The following is a 27,063-nucleotide window of genomic DNA, read 5'->3' on the forward strand; positions in this document are numbered from 1 at the left end:
GGCGGGGGTACTTGGCTTCTGTGCAGAAGGCACCTCTCGTGCAGTGATTCTTTAACCCGTGGTCCACCGTTCCCTGCCTAGGGATCACACACTGCTAACTGTGTACCAAGTACTGTGATTAGCAAGAGTCAGACAGTGGGCTGCTGACCTGCGTTGTGATTTTTGTGACGTAGTCCTTTTGATGTACTGCCTTTGCTGATGGTGAGCAACATAAACTGGGTTTTGTTTGGTGCTCGGTATAACAGGTCTCTGGCTGTGCCCTCTGCACTGTTACAGTACAAACCTGGGGGTGAGGGGGAGCTGGCGGTTCTTCCCTTACAGCCAGCCGCATTGTTGTGAGCCTGATATGTTGGCCTTGTTGCACTGAGGAATACTGGAACTACTTATTTCGTCAAAGTAGGAAGTTTCACAAACTGCAGAAAGCTGCCAGGCCGCTGTGGCATGCAGGTGGCCGATGGACCAGAAGTCTGCCTCTGCGTGTGCATGGGAGGTTGGGATGTGCTCTTAACGCAATGAGGAAGTGTAAATATGGGAAGGTCGTGACTGTAACAGTGTCTGCTTGAAATATTCTTGTGGATGCTTAGGTTATGTGCTAAGTGTTAATTTAAATAACTTTAAATAACTTTAACTTTTTAATATTCTGGACAATATCCGTACTGGGATAAGTATGCAGGTCAGATGTCCTTATTTCAGGCCCCAGCAGAGAGACCTCAGGGACTCTGTATATGTACACAAGAGGAAGCTACAGCAGGTCTCCTGCTGATTTAACTTGTTGTCTGTGTGGTTAGAGGCATTTCAATTAGGAAACAGTTGCTTTCCCCTGAAGGAAGAGTACAAGATTTTTACAGGGGTTAAAGCCCATAGGCCTGTATTTAGCTGAGAGATAAGAGTAAGCAGCTTCTATTTATGCCATGCAGCTGTTGAAATGAGCATATTGGTGGCTGGAGGCATCAGCACAGCTGCTTTAAGTAGCTTATTCAATCTGAAGCTTTGCTGTTTACTGCTGCCCTTTTATTCCTCCTCAAAACACAGACAGAAAAATCATGTTTGTTCTCACAGAATAAATACCTGCTCTACTGTTTCTCTAGGAAAAAAAAAAAAAAAAGTCTTGCTTCTGAAAAGCAGTGCAGGAAGTCGAAGAATAAGCATGTAGACTTATCCCAGTTTTCCAGAGCCTGGGACAAAGGAACCACCATGTTTGCAGGGCTTGTTCAAGCCCTATTCTCAGCTTTTAGGGTAGGGCTCAGGTAGTCAGTACTCAGACACCATATTATTTTATACAGCATCCCACACAACATTCTCTTTCTTCCCCAGCATCAGCCAGAACCCCTCACAGAAGAGAGTTCTGGGCTCTGAGGGGCTCAGTAAGAGCCAGCACCAGGAGCAGACCGACAGTGCTGCAGCTGAGGTCAGCCTCCAAAGCACCCAGCAGCGCCCATTAGGGATGGGTCCCTTTTTTTTCCCCTCAGGGACAGTTAACTTCATTGCTGTCAACCACTCCACACATTAGCATAGTGTTGTTGCTTTTTTTCTTTTGTGGCTCCCTCTTATTGATCTTCCAGTGGATAGAAGATTTGGAAATAGCACAGAAACCATCCTATGTGGGAGGCATCCTGGAGCTGCAACTAAGGCACTGGGTGTCTGTTAGCCCAGCCTCGGCCAGGCAGGGTGGAAGATCCAGGAGGGCGGGTGGAGGTCAGTACACTGGACAACTGCTGTTCTTTACCCCCTCAGTGGATATAAGGAGCACAGTAGAGGCTGAGATGCCCCAAGCTCGTTCCAGTTTGTACTGGCTGTGCAGAATGTGGATTACGACCAGGTCTGCAAAAACAGTTTCGGAGCACAAAGGTTTTACATGGCAACCTATTTTCACTGCTCCTTTCCCCATGTGGAGCCTGGAGAACTGGGATCTTGCTTGCTGTTTTCCTACAGTCTTTGATACACGTACATAAAACGCTGTAGCGCTGGTTAGTGCCTCGTAGGCATGTGAAAAAAAGGGAACAAAAGAGATTTTGATTCTGTATAAAACTCCATAGAATAATAAACTCTCATGCTGCTGAGGCAATGTATAAACAAAAAATGTAGGCTGTCACCTGTACATTACATTTATTTTAAAAAGTGAAATTATTAAGTAGAGCGTATCAACTGGTTAAATTATTTTATTATAGATAACTATGTACAATGTGAATTCAAATCAAAACAGCTGGCTACTAAGGAGCCAGAAACAATGCAGTTCCTGTATGAGCTTGTGAAAAAAGCTGACCTTCATTTTAATTTTAGATATGGGCCTGGAAATGTCATAAAACTTAAACTGAATAGTATATAATGAGTAATTTCAATCGCACTGTAACTTTATCTAAAATTGAGGAACTGTTTTAATATCTTTCCGGAGAAGAATACCCCATTCTTTTGTGAAAATAGGGTTTCAACAATAGTAATACTTTAATGGAAGCCCTTATTGAGAATTGAAATTAATTACTCAGCTGCATAAAAGGACTTATGATGAAATTAATACAGTAGAAATTCTGTAGTGTTAATTCAAAACTAAATTGACTATGGAAAAAAAACTTCAAAGGAACTACTCCAATGGGAATCTTCTGCTGACTTAGGAGGCGTCAGTAGGGCTTGTAATTATAGAAGAGCTGTTAAGAAGTGACGGAGAAAAGACAAGCAATAAAGGAGTACATCAGTGTGTATGTCTTAATGAGCAGGTTTCCTGAAAGTAATATGGACTCCAGATGTTGCTCTTATGTGGTGGCTGCACAGCCACCTCTACGGGTTTCCCAGCACAAGGGCTGCGTGAGGCTGACGCGTGTGGCTCTCCGCTGGGCCCCACAGCAGCTGGGGTAGCACAAGGAAGTGCTGTGGTCATCCAGGGTGGGAAGAAGATTGACTGAAAGTCTGTATACCAGCAGGTAGAGCTTCTAGAAATTACAGGCCTTAATAATGTCAGCGTAGTGTCAGATTAACCAGGGACACGGCAAGCACTAAGCTGTTATCAGGCCACCTTGGCCTGACTTCAGGGCTTCCCCACCTCCTGGAGGGCAACACGGTCCACACACCAGCTGCGAGTCCCATGTGCCTATAGTGTAAAGTGTCTGAACCGTAGCCCAGGTTCTGCACCCACTGTTGCAGGTGCAGTCTCTGTCTCAGGATATGCAGATGATAAGACTGCTCTGGCACTCTAATGTCATCTGTGTGCCAAGGATTTATACGCCCTAGCATCCCTCTGCATGTAAAGTCCGTGACAGTGCCAGGTATGCAACTTATCTGTTACTTGAGGCAAAAATCACTGTTATTGAGGTGCTTGCAACTGGAATAGCAAGAAGTGACTCATCCAGAAATTGCCAAAACCTGTCATGCCATCAGTAGCCCATCAAATACACTAGAAAGCCAACAGGAGTAGGGCGTTTCTTCAACAGCTCTGCAGCATTCCCATGTTTTTAAGGCAGACCATAAAAAAGCCCTACATCGACTCCTGCTGTTTGAGATCCAGATGGTCATTTAAGACTGCACTAAAGACAGCCTGTGCGCAAGGGGAAGGGGCTTGGATGCAATGGGAAGTGTTAATCTCGTGTCTCTAGGTACTGCCATGAATAGGCTTATGAGCTGGGAAGAATCAGAGCTGGGTTAGGTGGATGCACATACCAAGTAATCTGTGCCATGGGGTACTTTAAAATAAAACTTTCTTTACTCCCCTAATTAAAAACGGTTATGCTGTTCATTTAGTATTTCTGGGCTAGAACTTACATGATCTACTTCAGGCTATTATACAGCTTGAGGCTGTTATAAAAGGAAGAAAATGGCTATTCTGAATAGAAAATGCTCTTAAACTATAATTACCGTATCACCATTTATATATGGCAATTTAGCTACAAATGTCATTGCAGTAACTCAAGAGCAGATGCACAGCATACTCTGTTCTACGTGCTAACTGCTGAAACTTGTTTTTCCTTTTCTCATGGAATATTTTCTCCCCTTTGCTTTAGGCTGGATTTGGGTTTTCCGTATTTACAAGTAACTCCCATAAACTGTCATACACCTAAGCAGAATTAACCCCTAAATGTATTCACCAGACTGCATGTAGCCAGGCTTAAACTAATAAATGGTGCTATGAAGAAATAGGTCAGCTGCAGCGTTAATCTGCTTTGTAGCCTAGGTTGAAGCAACACTGATGCTCTGTGCTCCTCCAGCCCTCTAGAGCTACACGGTGCCCTTGGGAAGCGGCTGAGTACCTTCACAGGGTAATAGTATATTCCACATACACCCGTCTCCTGGGGCTACTGGGCAGCAACTGCCTCCTTGCTCTTTCTTTAGGTGGCCAGGAGGAAACTTCAGCATCCACCCTGTGCCCTTCCTGAACATGGAACCTCAGAAAGGACTCCCCCCTCCCAGCAAAATGAAGAAAGTAATACATATAATAACCTGAAGTGGCTAGCATTAGGCTCTAGCACAGGAAGCCTGTTTCTGTGCTGGCTTGGAAGCTGCCAGACTGATAACAAATTACTAAGGAAAAAAAAAATAAAAAATGACCCTGGCTCTTTGGCTGTGACATGCACATTCAGCGCAGCTGGCCACGTCCCTGGAGGATGGCTGTGTCCTTGCCTTTCCGCAGCCTGCCTTGTGAGTACTCTCATTTGAGGCCAAGGAGATTTTTAGATGCCACAGGATAAAGGCTTTGAAGAAAATGACTGTTATTACTGCTTTGATTGTTCTTATTACTGTCATAATTAGGATGACGGTAAGAGCCAAAAGCTTGAGAGATTAACTCATTGATACAAGTTTAGGTAGCTTCTCGAATTTTCAAGCTATTTATATATAGCAGGCAAAAGTCAGAGTGAAAAACAGAAGTTGGTTTATGAATCTCATTGAGCAGGAGTCGAGCCTGCAGCCAGGAAAGCTGTCATAGACTAAGGGAGGTGGGGGGAAGAATAAAATAGATTTGATTAATACTCCATCAAGGTTCTGTAACTGTTGCCCCTTGTATTAAACATAAGGAAAATTCTGTAGTATCTGCAAGTTAAACTTGTATATCGCTTATGTGGTAAACATTTTGTGTATTGATGCAGAATTTACTGGATGCCCTTAGACAGGTCCATTTCAGCCTCATGAGCACAGCAAAATGTATTTTAGATACCTATCTATGGTGCACAGATACCAGGAAAATTCCTCTTGGATCCCTTGGGGTATGACTCCCTCATTTTGCAGTGTCATCCTGCGTGCATCATTCTGTTAAACCACTGCGGACAAATCAATTCCCAGGCCCGTCAGCTAACCCACGTGGCTCTGATACCTAGCTCTTCCTTAGCACACGGAGATATTTTTTCTCTCGTGACAGTAGAAGAGGAGCTTTCTGCTGAGGAAAGATGTGAGAATGATGAACAACGCACAGGCAGCACTGCGGAGCTGGTCAGTGGGACACTGTGTGTGGGATCAATCTTTCCACGAGCACCAACGTAAAATGTTGTTGTCCCGTGAAAGTAAAATGTACATCACCCTGGAATGGGACCAGTGTGAGGCTGGCTGCTGCATCACCCATGCTGACACCACGTAACCCTGCTGGCAGTTGACTAACAAGTACTAGGAGTGCTCTAGTAAGAGTGCTGCTGTTTTAAATGTTTTCAATACCACTGTGAGAGAGAGAAACCAGTCTTTACACCAGGGTACGAGAGATCGGGTTGTGGCCCAGTATCTCTTGGTGAACACAGTGTAAATCTTCCACTGCTTCTCATCTTTTCACCTACACTTCCCTGCCTCTGAGGGTGGGAGAACACTTCTGAACTCAGGCTTTCTGCAAAGAAAGGGTCTGCTCCTCAGAGGTGTGTTTACATGGGAGAGAGTTAGGTTTCATACCAGCTGAAAATTCTTCCTTCTGTACTTAAACTGTTTTCACGTGCATAAGCAAATACTACTCTAAATAATAGTTTAGACCTTCAGTAAACATTCATTGCTGTGGCCTAGGAAGAGAAGTTTGTGCTCTGTTTGCACTTTAATATGCAGCTGTGTTAATTGAAAAGTGTGAAAAGAGAGTCTTGCTGGAATTGACATTGTGGGAAATGTCAGGAATATTCCTGAAGCCGGTGGGAGGGAAAAGCTTCCGCAGTATAAGTGTGCTCCTGGGTTTGCTTGCAAAATGTTTGTCCATGCTTATACTAGAAATAATTGCTAACACTTGCAGCTCCATAGTATGCAAATAGTGCTTCCTTTTCAAGGTTATATATCAAACTCTCTGGTAACTAGTGGGGGAGGAACTGGGATAGGGTTTCTTACTTTCGCAGGAAGCGTTTCCTGATCTCGCTATTATTTAAAGCTTTGGTTTTGAAGGAATTTCAGCAAGTGTTCATAGGCCTTATTCTACTATGTTTTAGTTTCATAGGCTCCTTTGAACGTTGTAGCTCAGTGGCTAAGTTTTAGATAAAACCTTAGAGCAACTTCTGTTATTGCCGTTCAAACATTACGAGGACCTGCCCTGAAAGCTATTTCCGTTCCGCTTTGGCAGCTTGAAACAATCTATCATGCAAATCCCTACCTCAAGACTGAATTGTAATCAGCTTGTTCCATTACTGATGCCAGAGCATTTCTCAAAAGCAACCTGAAGCTTTTTCTCAAGAGTGACTAACGGAATTGGATTTACTCACGCTATATGGCATTGCTGTCAAGCATCCCATTGACTGAAAAGTGTTTAGTGATTATAAGCACAAAGTCGGTAAAGGAATGCAAAGGATTTCATCAAATTAGTGTATCTACATGACTGTCAAGGTGAAGCAGAAATATAACGTAAGCATAGGTGTGTTACCATTGATAAACAAGGGTAAGTAATCTGTGTAATAATTACTATAACAATTAAGGTGAAATAACTCATTAATATTTTCCTAAACTAAAATCTAGAGGAGAAAATGCACATTGCTGCAAAGCATTTATTTTAATTCTTGTTAATTAAAAATTATTCAAGAATTTATATATTTTGCTCAATCCTAGGGAAAAAGAAATAGAAGAATATCTAGACAGTCTAGAAAAATACTCTACTATCACCTTTTCTTTTCTCATTTTATTTCTGTTACTGCAGCTGTTGATATGAAGCTGTCTTGGGTTTGGTTTTGGTAGCAGGGGGGCTACAGGGGTGGCTTCTGTGAGAAGCTGCTAGAGGCTTCCCCTGTGTCTAATGGAGCCAATGCCAGCTGGCTCCAAGATGGACCTGCAACTGGCTAAGGCCGAGCTCGTCAGTGACAGTGGCAGCACCTCTGGGGTAACATATTTAAGAAGGGGAAGAAGAAAACTGTGCAACTGCAGCCAGAAAGGGGAGTGAGACTGTGTGAGAGCAACAGTCCCGCAGCCCCCCTGCTGCACTGGCAGGAGGGGCAGGAGGTGCTCCAGGATCCGGGGCAGAGATTCCCCTGCAGCAGAGACAGTGTCCCAGCCCCATTCCCTGTTCCCCTGCGCCACCGGGCAGGAGGAGGGAGAGAAATCAGGAGCGAAGTTGAGCCCAAGAAGCAGGGAGGGGTGGGGGGGGAAGATGTTTTAAGATTTGTTTTTTATTCCTCATTCTACTTTGACTTGATTGGTAATAAATTGAACTAATTTCCCCAAATCAAGTCTGTTTTGCCTGTGATGGTAATTGGTGAGTGATCTCCCTGTCCTTATCTTGACCCACGAGCCTTTAATTATATTTTCTGTCCTCTGTCCAGCTGAGGAGGGGAGTGACAAAGCGGCTTTGGGCACCTGGCATCCAGCCTGGGTCAGCCCACCACAGAAGCTCAGATCTTCTTTGATTTTGTTTGGTTTTTTGTATTCTTTTAGACGGTATTGGTACCGTGTGGTAGTTCTCTCCTTGAGTTTGTCCTAATTATGGTATCAGACAGTCAATATGAAAAAGATTTTGGCCCTACACAAAGGGTCGGTTTTATGTAGAGGTATAAGAAGTCTAAATACATGAATGTACAAGTACAATAAAATCTCCATTATATGATTAACTGAGTATTGGGCAAATTTTATTTTAAATCATACGATAATTATTCTGTGAACATGATGTACTTCCTTAAGGCACACTTAATAGAATGGTTTTTAATGTAGTTAATAGTTAAGCAGAGATTGTCATTTTTAAAATCTCAGAGAAGCCAAGAAAAGGAAAAAAGTAACATCATATTCAAGTCCCAGGCTAAGCTTGCTTTTCAGTCATGTAAGAAGCAGACATCACAAAATCCTGGCCTGAAGTTGTATCATGGGATGTAATGTCATAATCAGATGTCACACACTCTTTTCCATTTAGCGGGCTTATCCTGTAGATGAGCACTGGCTCCAGGGATCAGTCAGATCAGATGGAGTAAGGTTGTCCCAGATAACATGTTTTGTATCCTAATAGAGCTGCTGTGGGCCTGATCCAAATTCCACAGACCCACACATCATTTCAGGAGTACTTTAGATAGCCTTTCCCACTAACCCCCCAAAGACTGCTAAATGATGTTTGAAATCCTTTCTGGACCAGTTTTCAGTGAACCTGCAGATCTGTGCTCATGTTGCCTACTGACGACTGCTTGTGCTCTCTCATAAGGTCTCTACTCCTCTGCCTCCTACATGCAGAGGCAATAATGTAATACTTGCATTAATGGATTATTACACCCACTAAATCCATTCTTTGATCAATCTAAAACTTGCTAACAGAGCATGATATTTCAGGCCCAAAGCAGGCTAGCCTGTGACACGGGACCGTGAGGCTAGAACTGATCTTTTTGGCTGTTCTATTTCCCTGGTACTGTAAGTAGCCATGCCATATAATCCTGCCGAACTCACGCAGCTCCACAGGTACACAGCACGTAATCTTGCATTTCTGCCTAAGCTGGCAGTTGTTGTCTATTCTTTGTGCTGATTCCAGACTAGAAAGAAAATAGTATAGCAAGCTTTTAGAAAGCAACTCGTTATTTTGATAATTAATACCAATGGGACGCTGGTGTTCCTGGTGCCATTTGGCTTGGGGAACTCGGGAGACCCTCCAGACGAGCTGATAATGGGTAGCTGGACAACGCTGATCTAAAGTTCCTCCCTATAGCAATTCATCCCTGGTGCATCCCTTCTGTGACAACTTGATACAGAATCTGTCATTACAGATTTCCAGTTGTTCTGCATCAGTTTTATGCTGACAAAATCTCTGGGGTTTGTTGCTGCGTCTGTGTTTGATTGGCAGATTTCTGACTGCCACTGGGAAAATCCAGAAAAAATCCTTTTGTTCTTCCTGCTCCAGAAGCAAATGTCTGAATCTAGAATTTAAATTTGTGTTTCTTGACAAAATCTAGCAATACAAATTTGATTGGAAAAGTGTCTTGCATGCCAAGCCAATTTTTCCTAAGCTTTTCCTTTGGGAAACAATAGAGATATCTAGAGTGGATTATGCTGGACACGCAAAGGTAGAAGCTAGAAGCATCTCCTTTCACTTTTGAGCTGTGCGTAAAGTAAGCACAAATGTGTTTTAGCCAAAAGAATGTAACAGTTCAATCAATCCTCCCTCTCAGCCACTGGTATAACTGCAGGCCAACTCAGAGTGGCCAGTTTGAGAGATCAAATCTTTCTGCTATAGCATAACCAGGCTGTGTGTCAAGGAACATCCTTGTGAGGAAAGAATATTCCCACAAAGGTCTTGTGAGGCTGATCGAAGCAGATTTTTTCTGCCACTGTTGATATGCACAACTAAGCAAATTCTGTAGGGCTCTGCTGCTCTGCTGTAACTCATTCAGACACCTGAGATCTGTTGTGAGTTAATGGATAAAGATGAGTATTTGCCAGCCTAAATCTTGCCAGTCTTTGAATCCTTTCCCCAGTTCAGGTTGCTTCTCTGCTGAACTATGCTGCTGTACAGTTTAACAGTAAGTTACTACTTATGGGCAAAATTTTAAACGCATCTGAAGGATGCGTATGTTTCCTTTGCCATCCTTTAGGCAGGCAAATGCAGGGCCAGTGGCTTGGGTTGAAGAAACATGGCCATGGTCTCCATACTCCCTAAAACTCTGTCATTGAAGACTGCTGATAATGTTCTAGCTCAAAACAATGGGGCCAAGCAGACCTCCTCTGCACACAGAGTCTGACCTCCCAGGTGAATTCAGCTTCTTGCATTGTTAGGTCATGTATCAAATACAATTGTTTCTAGCAATTTTGAATTAATTTTGTTAGTTCCTGAGTTTCTTCCCACATGTCGTCTTACAAGAGGAACAGTCAGGTGGACACAAAAGCAAGAAGAAAAGCACAAAGAGAAAAAAATGTAAGGCAATAAAGTATATTGAAGGTGCACGATTATGGGGGGAAAAACCAGCAAATCTATTCTCCCCCAGACTGTAGAACTGTGAAAACTGTCTTTAAACCTGATGGAATGTTAGTGATCTAATTGCTGTTGTCCTCTTTTTCCTGCAAAACATTCCTGTCTATGGCAGAATGAGCTCGAATCAGTAGTTAAATCCTCTTTAAATAAGCAGCAGTTTCTAAACTGTTTTTGAGCTAACACATGGCATGTGGGCCTTCCATGGCTCTCCTGCCTGGAAGGTATCTTTGGTAGGATAAAACAAACTATTGCACCAGTGTTCCAGGACATCAACAGATCTGCGAGGGGTCTGAATAGCACTTTGTAGTAGCTGCCAGGATCACATCTGTTACCTGTTGGGGTGATGCTCAAATGCCTCTGATCTAAACCAGGTGTCAAAGTCAGCAGAATTCAATCTATAATGTATGAACTCCTACCAGAGCTTAACATTTGGTGTTTAGATGGACTGCATCTGTTCGGTGCCCTTTATCTCTGTCCTTCACAAAAGACCATCAATTCTCAGCTGAAGAACACTGTCCGTGCTTTTGTATTTTGTGTTTAGCTCTGCAGGCTGTCAAAAGTTCTCATGGGAATGACCTTACAAACTCTTCAGCGACACAATTCTGCATGAAATCACAGCGCAACCCAGAATAACTGTTCAATTTACATTGTAATACTCAGAGCAGTTCTTCTGATTCCTAGCTTGTGTGCCATGGTGAATTCTTTTGATTCTGAGTGGTGAAACGGCTTGCACAGCAAGGCAGATGGGATTGATTCATTAGAGTTCAGTAGGTTATCATTACTGTAGGAATAGGTAATGACATATATTCTAATTAGAAAAAATACTCAGTGGTTAGTGTGAATTAGAAGGCTAGAGCTGATTTGACCCCAATCAGTACAAATGAGGATACAGTGCTTCATCATGCAGACAGCACCAATAGCATCAGGGTTCAAAAGCCATCTGTTCCTTCCAGCCTTTAAAAGAAAAGTGCTCAAGGGTGTTTTGAGGGCTGCTGTGTTTCAAACTTTGGTCTCCTCATGTACATGGAAGCGAACTGGGCTTCTTGAGGGCAATCACTTTAATTCTTAGTTAAGTCATTGTAATGTTTGGAAATGATGGCAGAATTGGTGCCAAGATGATGCCTACCTACTGCCCGTGTCTGGCCTGAGTTGTAGATTATACATCAAAATATGAACTCCATCTTCTGGGCAGCCTTACTTTAGGGACATCCACAGATTTGAAAATCATAGTACAAAGAGGTAACAAGCAATTGGATTGTTGGCTTTTGTTTTTAAAGTTTTTAAGATTCTTATGTAGCTCAAATGAAACTAAAATTTAATTCATCTAATTGAACGAAACATTAGAAGACATCCGAGCAGACTTCTTAGCACTGTGATGGAATTCAGGTTGCTTTCTAGCAATGAATGCACCAGTTTTCATTTCCCAAACTAATGGAATATTTTGGGTGGCCTTGGACTTGAACAGTTTCCTTCAGATACAGATAGCTTCCCTTCTGATCTCCTGTTTCTGGTCATTTTTGCAAGTCAAAGGACTAGAATAGTGTGTTTAAGCCATTTAAAAGGAGATGCTTAGTTGGAGCATAATTTCAAGGCAATGGAAAAGCAAATGGAGGCATTTCACTTCAACTATGGCAGATACAGAAAGGAGGAAGGCATGTCTAAAACAGCTGGATAAGTAAGAGAAAAGGTTCACAATAGACCTGAGCAAACAGGGTATTTAAAGTTTTATTCAGCTCTGTAATTAGCCCCTTCACAGCTTTTTGGGGATAGAATACTATTGGCATTCTGGTTCTACTAATCTTTTAGCAAAGAATAAAGCAGCCTGGGGATTTTTGTGCCTAGCAGTAAGAGGATGTAAAATCAGGTATGTGATGATGAATTGTCACTAGGTATTCACAGCCTGAGTCCCATAGCGTCCCGATAAAATGAAAGCAGGCATTACAGTGTAATACAGTCTTGCAGTAGCTTTTGCAAGTCAAACTTAGTGTTTAACTTCTATTACAACTTTGCACTTTGCAGTCAAGGTCTTAAGAGATAATCATAGCCTTTGTGTTTAAAATATTTCATAGGATCATAGAATTGTTTAGGTTAGAAAAGACCTTCAAGATCATCAAGTCTAACTGCTAACTTAACACTGCCAAGTCCACCACTAACCCATGTCCCTAAGCACCACGTCTACATATCTTTTAAATACCTCCCAGGGATGGTGACTCCACCACTTCCCCCTGGGCAGCCTGTTCCAGTGCTTGACCACCCTTTCAGTAAAGACATTTTTCCTAATATCCCATCTAAACCTTCCCTGGTGTAACTTAAGGCCATTTCCTCTTGTCCTGTCACTTGCTACTTGGGAGAACACACCTACCCCCACCTGTCTACAACCTCCTTTCAGGCAGCTGTAGAGAGCAATAACGTCCCCCTGAGCCTCCTTTTCTCCCGGAAAAACACCCCCGGTTTCCTCAGCCACTCTTTATCAGACTTGAGCCCCTGACTCTCCCCCAGCTTCGTTTCCCTTTGTTCACTGATGGACAAAGTCCTTAATTTCTAATTGAAGTTATTTCACGAAGAATATACAAAAGCCTGACTTAAACTTGCTGTAAATTATTTGATAAAGAAACCCTACTTTCATGGAAGCTGAAATGTTTTCTTAGGAATTTATATGCTAGTCTGGAGTATCAAGAAGTGCAAAAAAAGATCAATCTTGCACCTACTTAGCTCAAAAAATGATGTTAATTCAGTTAGTAAAAACATAATTTTGCCTGAGTAAATATAGCAGCCTAATTACTATCTATCCTGAAAAAAAAAAGCCAACCCACTAATTATTTCAGTTCTTGTCATTCTTTCAGAGCTTTGGCATTCCAAGTAGCAGAAGACAAATTCCCTGCTGCAGACCACAGGAGCTTTATTTACAGCAGGGATCCTTTTGCATAAACATATCCTTCCCCACGTAAATTGACTCACAGAGGAAGCGAGACACACCTAAGGAAAGCTGCGTCGGTGCAGGAGGTTTGCCAGAACGTGAGCGTCACATGGAAAAAGAGCTCTAGCAGTGTGCAGTTCTGAGCTTCTTACAGGGGTAGAACTGTGTAACTTTTCATAAATATATGGATTTTATAAATTCAGATCATCTTGCTTTCAGTATAGCTTTGGATTTCTGGGTATCATGTTTGTATTGCAGTGCAGTGAGGGTTTATGGAAAATATAAGCGATGTATTCCAAATAAAATTAAAATGTCTAAATATATCTCGCCTGAAAGCTAATTTAAAAAGAGGTTTATATTATTATCCATATTCCACTTGGTTTGGAATGGAAAACATAAATCAGATAAGGAAGACTTCGTCATAAATTCTAAAAGTGGAAGAGAATTTCTCAGGTAATAAATCATAGCACTTACCAAAATTTTAAATATTACTAATATACATTAACATTACTAATTAGTTATTAAAAGAATATCATATTTAATTTTTTTAAATATGGCAACATTGTAATTTTTGCGCTTTTTTTTCTAGTTCAAGAAACCTAACAAAAATGCAAATGAGTAAAAATACAACCAATACTCCATTAAAGAAGTGACAAGGTCCAAAATGCAAACCGAACAATATTGCTTATTCTGTGCAAGAACAACCTCTCACTGGTACAACACTTGTGTGGCTTTGATTCCAAAAATAGGGAAATGACCTTGAAATAAGCTTTCCATATTAAACCAGCTTTATTTAGTTGATAAATATTGGCAAAAACTCTTATGACAACCACAGTTTTAAAATTTAATAGTATATAACAATGTATACTGTATCCAACTTTAAAGTATATTGTAAACACATTTTAGAAAGACAAGGAAATTTCTTTTTTTTTTTTTTTTTAATTTAATTCTGCACTGCAAAAAATTACTCCTAAATGGATTAGCTAAAATGGAGTTTACATTCCTTACCACTCGGTTTAGTTCTTTTAAATTTATGGACTGCTGATGCTTACCTCTTTTTGGTAGAGAGGTCTCTTCCTCAGCCCATCATTTTTCACACCCTTGGACCCTGCCCTGCCTAGGCAGCTGTACAGAAACTCTTAAGAATTTACAAACGATTGCTAAAGTTGGATCTGGATACCTTCCAGTGAGGAAAAAGCATTAAATTGAACTGGTTCTGTTTACTACAGCTGTACCCAAGGTCAAAATGCTCAAGAGAAGGGACATATCAGTCACAGCCACAGTTTATAATAGATCAGAAATAAATAATACAATCATATATTTGGTAACTGGTTAAATTCCATTGGCTTACAATGATGTGGGGAACTGAAAGTTTGATGGGGCAGTAGCAGGTTTCCCCTTGGCTTCTTCACTTTAATCCTTCACCTCTGACTTTCTAACGTGTTGAATTTTTTAATGAAATAAAATAAAAAGGGCACTGTCTGCTATGGGCTCCAAATGTTAAAATAAAAATGTCACAGTTCTGTATATTTTTGCCTTTTCTGCAAGCAACTCAGACAATGCACTATTAATATTTGGTAGCAAGAGAAGATAGGAGTCAGGATTTTGGTAGTTTAGGTTTTACATCACATTTTACTTCGACATTCATTGGCACTTCAGTAATACTAATAAACAGGGCCTAAACACTGGGAATTAATATTTGAACCACAAAACCTCTGTGAAATGGGACATGATATCTGTGTTCTCAAGAGACACTTAAATGCTAAATGCTTCTATATCCAGGTGAGCACCTTGGTAGACTTCAGTCTAGGGCTTCTTGGGTGCAAAACACTCACCTGTTCCAGTCACTTTCATTTTGGTGTACTGGGTACTTTGACAAGAAAAATCTGGTGTCTAAAGTTGATCATCCAGAAATGTAGAAGGCTTTTGAAGATTTGACTTTGTGGCTTACTCAAGTTCATACAGCAATTTTCTAGCAGAAGATGATGCAAAATTCTGGACCCCAACTCTGTGGCCTTCACTCCAATGCACCAGAGAAGCATGGGCCATTAATTTTAAGGTTAAAAGATCTTTTTTTTTTTCAATGAGAAGAAAGAAATGTAACTAAACAGCAGTATTCTGCATACTGCTTGACCATATCTTGTTAATGGAGTATTATGTCGACACACCACCTTTTAGCCAGGACAGTAACCACCATATCACACAGCTGGTGGTGTCCACTGACCAGTGCAGCGAGTTTAATTCTGAATTCTTCTGTCTCTGCTCTGACCTGAAGAATCAGACATTTAGCCTTACTTTTAGCCTTTCTTGAACTGCTTGGATTAGGGGCTTGACAGGAGCCTGCTGGCCTTTCTGTTCTGCTCTTGGGAGCACTGAAGTCACATATGAAAGGGAAGCACAGATTAATTAACAAGGGTAATCATTAGCGTATTCTTTTCTGCTAGTCCTCCTTACAGGCTACTCTGAGAGCACAGAAGCATTGATTTACAAAGTTACAGGATCATTTTACACAGAGCCTTTTGTCATGGTTGCTTTTTGATCATAAACTCCGTCCTGGTATTCCATCGATGGATGTGAATGCATCCAGAACAGCTTTAGTGGCAGTTATACATGTGCTCATGCAATTTCCACGTATTAAAATTGGAAGGAAGGGCAGGATCAAAGCAGAGAAAATTTATGTTGCCTAACAAAACAAGAGCAATCTAACAGCTTGTTGGATGAACAGAACAACAAAAGAGCTCAGTCTCAGAGATTTTCTGATCAGATTAAGGGTTTCCATGGTGGTAGGGAACTTTACAAATAGAATTGAATAACAGAAACTCTGTGAAAGCAGAACTCACCTAGAGGGAATATCTGTTAAATTACAACTGATTAATTAAATAGGTCTTCAACAGCAGATGTCACTGAAGCCTTAAAATGTAAGAGAGGATTTCAGAAAGCAGAGGAACTGAAACAAGTGAGCCTTGGTGTTACTTTAACCTTGAACATACTTAATATGTGCATTATTTCTATTATTTTGAGAGTCTCATCTCTAGAAGATGCAACAAATTGATATTCTTTATTGCACTCATTATCATTGTTACTGTTGTATTTGACTCCAGCTTCAGTAATTTATGCCTGTATTTAATTTTTTTCCTTAAAATTGCCTTTCATATTTATAGCTCAACTTTATCAGCAATAATATGTGTAGGAGGTATTAGGACAAAGATTATTCATATTAGCCTTCAATTTTCAGCCCCTGATTAGACTTGGCCTATTCTATTCAACCCTCAGAAAAGAATCTGGTTTTGTAGCCTTTTTAATATAGTCACTTAAATGCCATTTATGGTGGTGTTCTGTTCAGAGATCTTAGTGACAACCGAGGCTTAAAATGCCTCCTGCTCTGAGAGAGACTGAAGATCAGTGAGAAATTATGTTTGTTTGCAGGCCTTGGGGCATCTGTATTGACGGCTGGCTCAGCTGTGAGTCTGTTTGGGTCTCCTCTCTCCCCCAGCGTGGGTCAGCCAGCGGCCGTGACTTTGTCAGCTATGGTAGGCTCAAATGCTGACGGTTTGCAGTCTTGTGATTATATCAGTGGGGCTGGCTGCCCCAGTGACCTCAATCGCTCCAGGACCTAGATCCTCCCTTGCTGAGACAGGGCTGAGGGAAAGGGTGTTGGCAGAGAACCCAGAGAAGGAGTGTCCTGAATAAAGGTATTAGAGATTAGTCTCCACATTGTGTTAGGCTGATATTAAGCTGCTAAGTTGTCCCACTTTTCAGGTCTTTTTAATAATGCTGCTTGAAATGGAAGGAAGCTTAATATCTGTATTTGTTTCAGCCCTGATTGGTACAGCCCAAGACAAGGCAGGCATGCATAAGTAGAGTCACATTGGTTTTCCTGTGCCAGATTTTAACCTTCCCTTATATCCAGCCTGTTTCTTCATCCTGTATTAACATTATGCAAATGCAATTCAATTTTCTAAGAAGAAATTGACCCAGGCTCTCTGACTGCTCTAAAATAAAGTGAGTGGACAGTCAATCAAAGAGGGCCAGTATGGATAAGCCCAAAAATCCATTTGGATGTAGTTAAAATAAAACATCTAAATCTGGTTATGTATTTTAAGAGGCTTGCATTTTCAAACACCTTTTGATTTGGGTGTCAGACACAGGGTTATCCAAGCTGAAACTTTCGTGGAGGAAGTTTAGGGGAATGGACTTTTCATTTTATACCCTGTTGAGATGATCTGCATAAAAGAAATTAGATGATGGTACAAATGCCACAATTTCTTGTTAAAATATGTAACGTGAAATAGGCTCATTTTTTTCCATTGGTTTCATCTGCTTGTATTAAGCCACTGATACAAGTTAGTAATGTTTCCCAAGATCTTCTGTATAGTCTCCTAATTCAAAATGTCTGAAAGCACCATTATTCGCAACAGTAATTCATTCCTGATGTCTAAAAATAATCTGGAGCAAGGTGAGACAAATACCTTACATTAAATTCCTGACTTTAAAGTGTGAGAGTTGCAATCTGCCCAATGAGGCAGCATTTACAGTCTGAACCAACAGGTGAATATGCTGGATTTACATGGGGTGAAGAGGAAAGAAAAAAAAACCAGGGGAGGGGCCCTTCTCCCATGTGAGCACAGTTGGATGTGGCACAAAAACTCCCATGCCCTGTGACGCGTTTGCCATCACATGGCTGAGTACATCTCTCCTACTCCCTCCCTCTTCCCACCACCTTGCATGGCAGGGTTGGCTCTGTCTTTGCTGATTATCAGACACGCTGCTTACTTGCCCAATGCAACCTAGGGAAGGCTGAGCTATGCCCAGCTAATGTGGATGAATAATGAATACTGTGTTGAAGACGTTCAGGCTCAATTATACTGTGTAAATTATTGAAAGAGTAATGCTCCTGCTTTACAATAAAAATACACAAAAGGACACTCTTCATGATTCACCTTAGAAATTTCAGAGCTTCTCTGCTTTGAGAGAGAAAATCTCACTGCATTGAGCTGACAAGATTTCCTGGCACACACAGACTGTATTTCATACCTTTGATTTTGGCTAAATGATTCCAAATAATGAAATCTGTAGCTATGATGGCCTGTTGCTTTTGAAGCTTGAGAATAGGTCTCCTAATTCTTAGCTGTGCCACTGGGAATACTACTAGACAGACTCCATATAAACAAACAAGTAAAAAAATGTTTAGGATTATACTACAATATTAAGTCACAGGTCCTATAAGACATTGTTAAAGAGTCTCGCCATCTCAATTTGTAGCTGTTTGCTTAATTGCTTCAGCTCTAAATTGCTCCAAAGGATGGAGCACTCTCAGGCACAGAAATAAATGAGATGGTATACAGATGCTGACAAACTACTTAAATGTATCTGTGGAGTAAAATATAATTTATGTAAAGAAGACAGAGTCAATAAAGAGGCAGTAGCTCACAGTGACAGTAGAATTACTGAGGGAAATAAAGACACATCACAGGCTACACTGTAGTCATTGTATAGGACAGCAATAAAACCCCCATGATACTATTTGAGTAACAGTACATGATGATGAGTAAAGACTGGGGCACAATGTCTGTACCCAGAGGAAGGGGTGTGCAATTGTATGTTTGGAGTTTCCTGAATAATGAATGCTCAGCCATTTAACTAGACAATTTCTCAAAACCATTTTCATATGCAGGGTGTGTTAACGGTAATAATGGTGGCAGGTACTGAGGAAGGACCATCTGAATATATTCTTTTGCCTTGCTGCTGTTATTCTGCACCTGTTTCAGGCAAAACATAATTTCAAGTAATTGTTGATGTTTTCTGAATAAACACAACAGAGCATCAAATAAAATGCATACATTAAAATATGTATTGTCTACTGACAAGGCACATTTCAGAAGTGAACTGAGTGGTGTTATGTCCAGCTGTGACTGTTGTGCTATAAAGACGGATTGCACCAAATTGTAAATTGGCTAAGAAGGGAAGCTGCGCTGGCCAGGACAGCCAACAGGGTCTTTTATTTTTGTTTTGAGACTTGTCTCAGTTCCCAGCACCGCAGAACACTTCTCCAAAGCAAGGATGCTTTGCCTGCCCTAAATTTAATCTAGTGGAAAAAATCTTTTATATTATTGCTGTGTCCTTTACTGACCCTCAGCTCTTACCAGTAGGTCTTGGTGCCAATATCTTAATTTTTCATTTTATGCTGCTTGCTTTAACAATGTGTTCTTTGGCAGTCAGCCATATCTACAGCATTCTGCTATTTAAATGTCTGCTCTCTACTGCAGCTGTCCATTTACTTTATGAACTGATCAGCCGGCAGAATGTAATTTAAGAGAATAGGAATAAGTCAGAGTTGAGGGCACAGTCTATCAGATGACTTGCTGTATGCGGGTCTGTCCTTCAGGGACTTTTGAATCTAACTTCTCATACTACATATTTATTTTTTAATTAGTGCATAATGTGAAAAGAATGACTTGACATGCTGCATACAGTGGGTGAATAAAACCAGTACTGCCCTTGTGGAAATGCTCTTGGTACCAGGAGCACCCAGGAGTGACACAGTTGTCAAAGTGAACACAGAGCACAATACTTTTCCTACTTAAATGTTATTACAGGTCTAGAGGGCAGGGTAATTTGAATTTGTAATGGCATTAGCTTTAACATTTAAATAGAGCAAAGATGATCAATTCTTAGGAGACACTCGTGTACTAGATTTTCCCTTGTAATCACTGAAGTCTTACAGGGCCGAACCAAACTCTAAGCTGGATTTTTAAGTGAATAACATTTCATAAAAGGTCCCATTTGCCTATAACAATGGTTGTTGAGAGAGATGGTAGAGAGGGTGGCTTACTGAACTAATGAAAACAAAAACATCTACTGATACAACCCAAGGACTGCGTTGACATCATGTCTGGTAGACAAGGGAGGAATGGAACCAGAAATTAATGGATCATAATTGATGTGCTGGCAATTAGAACTAACTAGCAGGCAGGGTAATGGCTGCTCCTTATGTTTTTTGAAGTCATTAAAAAGTGTGGGAAGTAGCTGTGGAGAAAGGCTGGGAGAATGGAAGGAATTTTACTGTCATCTTTGCCATCTTTAGTATCCCTGGGATTTAGAGAAGCCCACCTGCTTCCCCCCACACCCTCCTCAAAACTTCATCATTACTGGGCCTGATCCAGGAATATACATGGATTAGATAAGCCAGAGATAAGGAATATTGAGATTGTGGTCTCATCTCCACCAGCAAACAAAACCTGGGAAGACTTATTTTTCCTTCTCTGCCTTATTTTTCTTCTCTCATCTTTTACTTAAAAAAAAAAAAAAAATTGGCATTAGCAAGACATGAGTTACTGTCTCAATATTTCCATAAGCTGATGGCCTGTAAAGCAGTTAAAAGCAGCAACTGAAATGGCTTGGTGATGGTGAATATTTGCCAAGTCTCCAAGTAGCCAATGGAACTGAGTCTTTGAAGTTATTCCTCTTAGAACAAGCTGTCAAGGTGTATATATATATGAAAATACATATATATAGATGTAGATGTATATAAATAAATGTAAAAAATCAAGGCAGGAGAATGTCAAAAATTAGCATAAACCAAAAATATGGATCTAGTTTATATTCTTAAAGTTAAGTACAAACAAAAAAGCACCTGTCATACTTTTTCCCCCCTCAGTAGGAAAAGAAATATCTTTGTAGATAGCTCTCCAATATACTCCTTTCTTCTTATTCTCCACCCCCACCCCCCAGTTTATTTGTAAGATGACCAATACATAATTTACTATGCTAATCAAAATATAGTCTCCTGCTGTGGATTGCATTTGATATGGAAATGTATCTGGACTTGTATATATTATTTTATATAACTCAGTGTTGCAAAGCAAATGCAAAAAACATTCTAACTAATCTGTTTCTATTTTTACTATACACGTGGACTAACTTCTACCGTTAGCGTCATTCCTTCTTGGCAGTGATCGAAGACCATCTAACAGAGAGCTTTAAACACATTATTAGCTTTTGAATGAGTAAATTTCATAAGAAATTACATGCCCTACAAAGAGAAAGTAATGGATAATAGGATCTTTATCTCAAAGGTAGTAAAGGGAATATAGTGAGATTCAATTCGCAGTCACCAACTGGGTCACATCTCAGTGAAGATGATGTATTATTTCTGACAGACAATATGGTATGAAGGCTATTAAAAGAGCAACAGAGTAAGTTTTAGCCCTAGTGTCCAGCCCTCAGTGATCAAACTTCCAGTGAAAATTGGTGTTCTCTGTGGTTATCAATATTTCTGTCTTGAGACCATACTTCTTATTCTATAAAATCAAATGTTAACGTTAGTAGTTTTGGCAAAAAAAAAGGCTATAGACTGTACTAGACATGGATCAAAAGTGTCTTTTCCTTTGAAGAGGATTTCTTGGCTTACAGGAGAGATATTTGGCAGTGCAATATATTCCTTAAAGCTGTTTCTAAGTCGTGTATAAATACAGGATTTTGGTTTTCAGGTTTCTTCATCTGATACCTTTATTATCATAGCCTTCTAAATTTGTAAAAGGCCCAAGTCATCCTCTGCTGAATTATTAATCATGGGAAGAGCTGAAAAGATATCTGTGGGTTGTTCTTCTTTCAAATTAACTTTTACTGTTAGTGTTGATATTTGCCATCAGCTGTGGACCCCTTTAGTAAGTCTTGGTGCATGTAAACTGGTATCAACATACTTCTGTGGAACAACTTGGTGAAGAAAGCAGGCAACTCAGTGATTTTATAATCTTTAACAGTAGTAAGAGATTAAGTACATTTTTAAAAAATATAAAGAGCCGTTGAGGATGCAGGAAGATGATAATATCTTCCAATATGCCCTTAACCATAATCCTAATGTTAAATTTTATTTGTGAGACCACATTAAATCAAGTAATAAATCTGCTGGTTCATTGTGTTTAAACCAGAATCTTATGAGAATGGTAAACGTTTGCATATCCATCGTGAACCTACAGAAAATATGTGAATGGAATGAATTAATTTAATTTATATTGGAAATAAAATATTACCCAAGCTGATATTGAATCTACAATTTGTACCTGGAGGAGCAGGATGGAACTAGAAGTGTCACGGGACTGCAGATCCTTGCCTAAGCTTTTTTAAAAAGCCAGCAACCTTGGGTACTAATGTACTAAAATTGCCAGGTAAGCATTTCTGCATTTAAAATTACAACAGACTTCCATGACTCATGAAGTGGCACCTGTTCATTCAGTGACAAACAATGAGAGATTCACATGTACTTATAAACGCTGATTTAAAAACAGAACTAAGGACCTCTCCTTTCGGACCTTATCAGACCTATTTTATCCAATACATATATCTTAATTCATTCACTCAATATACAAACTCTACATTTAGCTAAGTACTTAAATCTGGCCTCAGGTGTAAAATTTTACAGATCATAATTGTGTCTCCCCAGTGATACTCTTGTGTCTCTAGCTAGCCAGGGGATGCCCCTGTCTTAGCATCAGGAATTAAATACAGCATGAGGCAAGTGCAAAGTAGGAGCTTTCACCACTCCAGGGGAAAATGTCAGGCCTATTTTTTTTAGTTCTCCAATATTTTATGAGACCTGATCTTCTCTTACTAACAAGGTTGCCTTCTCCTGGTTAGGAAAACCTTTTTCTGTCTCATTTTGGGGTGTTTTTTTTTGGTTTCTCTTTCTTTCCAATCTCTTATTCCCCTCTGTCTTCTCCCATCTTTGGTCCAATCTAGGTCATCTGCACCTAGAGAAATAATGCTTAATATTCTTATCTGCAGCTGCTTCTATATTTTCCACAAGTAAAAGACTTCCAGGACACTGGGACTATAAGAAAAGCACAACTCCAGGGAAGACTAAAGCTCATTTCTCTTAGCAAGAGTCTGCAATATTGCTCGTGACTTATCTGCATCAGCAGCACATGCTACTGCTTTCTTAGTACTCAAAAACACCATTTTAAATGCAGACTATCACATTACCTCTGCCAGGATGAAGGGTACAGTTACTTATTTAGGTGATTATACCTGTAAAGAATTTTGTCCTAAAGAAAATGAACATAATTTTTTTTTTTTTCTGTCTAGTTTCTCTCCTGTAAAGTATTTTGGAATCAGTAAGAGAATGTCAGTTCCTAAGTTTTCACATTAATGAGGGTTGTCATCTTTGAAGATTTTCACAGGACTAATGAGGTATCTCTTCTGTAAAAAAAAGGCCTCCAGACCTCTTTTTCCTCTGGACATCACAGTGTGTCTTGAGCTAACTATGACTAGAAATTCTAACTCCAAAAGGAGAACTTTTTTTTCCCTTAAGTGCTTTCTGATGAACCTGAAGAAAATTACATTCCATGCAGAGGTGTGTAACATTGTATGTCACACGGCAGCAGAATCTGGATGTTACTAGGAATTGAACACTATAAATGTACAACAATGCATTACTGCATGCACTGGAAAAGCCATAGTAGCACTCTCACTTTAGTAAGTGAATAATTCAGAAGAACATTCCCCTTTCACCAAGATCCTCCTTTAGCCATAGATATCATACTGAAACCCAGCAGCTGTCATTATAGTACTTAATGAATTCTATAAAATATTTGTCCTCACTTTTTCTTGCAACTTAGAGCTATGTTGCCAGACTATCGTACTGTTCTTGAAAAACGATCACAATGACTTATAAAAATGTAGCATAAAAACCCCAAACACACATCTAAAAAATGTTTGCAATCACAAAGTTTAAAATTATATTTAAAGGATGGAAGAAAGCCAGACGTTCCCTAAAAGCTTATCCACCTATCTGTGCATTCTTTATAGGTTTATAATTTTCTGAGTGCTTGTCTAATAATGCTTTGAGTACGTCCATCATTGCAGTTTGAGTTTGTTCTGTACTGTAACTCCAACCTCAGTAAAGAGAGATCCTTCACTTTGTGTTATCCTCTTTTTCTGCACCTCTGAGACTCCCTGAGCTTCTGTTCAGAACCTCTGTTTTTAACCATCAACATTTAGGCGATTATCCACAAATATATCCTAATTTATTTGCAGTGTTATTGTTAGAGCTTTCTTATACTCAGTGTATTGGATTTTATGTTCTTTCTCTACACCGCTTTGGTATGGGAGAGTTTCACACAGTGTATTGCACGGCCCCATCCTAAACATACTGATCTGACACTGAGGAACGGTCGATTCCAGTTTTGTCTCTGACACTAGCATGCCAGTTTGATCCTGGCACCTTTCTGTACATCAGTTTATTAAAAATTAATTAGAAGTAGCCTTAACTCTACGAAAACATATTCTGAGGATACATTCCTGTTTGCAGAGCACCAGGTGTTCATTGATTTCAGAGGATCCGGAGCACAAAATATTTTTTTGTATCTGTTTTTACAGTGGGACTGAAAGAGCAGCAGCAGTTGTACTCATAATTTTGCATGTAACTTCTGCCAGCATTTTCTATTTCACAGTGTAGATTGAAGACATATTTTTAGCCATTAAAATGCCAGTCATGCTGTTTAGAATTTGTCCTTGAGCCTTGTGACAGCCATCTAAAGCATACCCATTATTATTTATTGCACGCATTTCAAAAATCCTTCAGTCTCTTCTAAACTTGCTGCTATCTACAGTTAGTAATTATTAAATCAGAGGAAAACACCTTCAACATCTCCTGTTTTAAAAGTATAGCAGAAGCCTGCTAAGTGCCTCACTAGATAGAGCAGTGATTGAACCTCTGGTGCCAGTATTTCAGGGAACTGTCAGAGTCTCTTGGGATAATGTCTTCAGAAGTCCATGAATCAGAGGCAGGCGCCACCTTTTAAGAATAAAATTTCTGTTTTGTCTTTGTGAGAATCCAGCTTTCTTAGTTGACAGGAAAGCAAGTACTTAGCACACACTGCAACTGAACTGTGTCTGACTTTGAAATCAGTTTCCGGAAGGATTCAGCGTTAAGGAAGGACCTTGGAGACAGACTGATAGCGTATCCTCCAGCCTGTGCTGAGATGGGCTAACCAGCCCCACTTGGAGAGGCAATGACTAGTGACCTGTATAAATTATATCTCCAGCATCCCAGGGTCGCTATTTAGTAATCATCTAATTAGCCACTTACATTCTCCAAATGATTCCAAATTCATAGAATGACTTTTTTTATACATACACGCACATATACATGTATATCAGGGTATATTGAAAAGTTACATTTGATATAAATATATTTTTATTTATACATACATGCATATATAAGCCTTGCTTTCCTGAGTAACTAGACCTAATGAAAAAAGGAGGGAAGGACTAACTATAAAAAAGAAAAAAAAAACTTATATAATTTTTTCTGAGGCAATATTTCATCATTTTTCCAAGCAACTGTGATTTTCAGCATATAGTGTTAAGTGTCTTTGATGTTCCTATGGAGCTCTGAAACATTTAATTAATTACTGATTGGTCACATAGATAATTTTGGATAAGGTCAACTCTTTTCGCAATGCACAAGTTACTGCCATGTGCACAAGAGGAAAAGAATTGCATCCTTTAATCTGCATCTTTGAGCTTTGTTTCTCATTGGTATTTAATACTGAAAATGTAATTGAATCACTGAGAAATGGAATTTCAGCTTTCATTTTTTATCTTCTGATGTTTTTACATGTTCAGACAAGAAATATTAGGGTCAAATAGATATATGGAATAAAACTGTTTTTAAAGTCCTGAACCGTATTTTGAAAGTGCTGCTTGCTACTGGAGCAGTCTGCTTGTATTTTTCTTTAAGTCTCTAAGTCAATTGAAACTAATTATTTGCCTATTAAAAAAAAAAAAAATCATTGAAATAGTATTCATGGAAACAATATAATTTCATTTGAGCTAATTCCTTTCTGCAGTCTGCTTCAGCTATGACTCAAGACTCAGAAAATGTATGATTCCTCTTAAAAGGATTCTCTCTGGGTTGTGATAAATAAGAATGAATTAAAGTTTCATCTGAGCAAGTGGGAAGTATCCTCTGCGGTGGGTTCTGGTAAGCTGGAATCCTGCACAACATACAGCTGTTCCACAAACTAACTGCTCAGCCAAGGACTGCCTGCCGTGCACAGCCAGCACACAAGTTCAGGGAGGTGGAACATGGTCCGTACCTATCAGGCAAGAGTCTCAGCTGTTCTTTCACCTCGCCAGGAGCATTTGTAGCCACACCATTTCAGGCTGGTGTGGCCAAAATCTCTGTGAAGTACAGCTGAAGTGCAGGATCTCTTTGCTTTCTTTTCTGTGATCTCTGTTATCTATCTGCACTGCTAAGTAGATAATTAAGTTGATCAGAGGACACATTTTAATCATTAATGCCTCCTGATAGTATGCATAAGCATCTCATTTAATACTTTCAGTTACTATACACTTTTTCATATAATTCCCTAGTCAGTGGGAATTTTCCCTAAGAAAGGAAGGTGGGATTAATCTGTAATTCTGTCTGTCATTGGTTTCTTATATAGTCTCTCACCATATTACAGAATATCTGTCACTGGCAAAAAGAGTATTTAAAGAAACAAAATTATTAGCCCATACTGGTAATTTTACACACTCCCTAAACCTTCTAAAGCAAAATCAACAAGTGTTAGAATGAAACAGATGAGGATGAAATGCAGGAACTTTCTTATGTGAGTTTTGATGGCACACCATATAATCTAACTGCCACTAGGGCTTGTAAAATTATTGGCAAACCTAGCAGAGAGGATAACATGGAGACTGCCCAGAATCAAACCTGTGTGTCTCAGCTGTCTTGTCAGTTCAAGGCACAGACTGATCAGTGGGGGTACAAATGAGCAACTGCACTCTGTATATTGCACTTATTTGTGTGCTAACAGTGTGTAGAAATCACTTTGGT

The sequence above is a fragment of the Falco cherrug genome, chromosome 9 (assembly GCF_023634085.1).
Source record: "Falco cherrug isolate bFalChe1 chromosome 9, bFalChe1.pri, whole genome shotgun sequence".
Taxonomy (NCBI): domain Eukaryota; kingdom Metazoa; phylum Chordata; class Aves; order Falconiformes; family Falconidae; genus Falco; species Falco cherrug.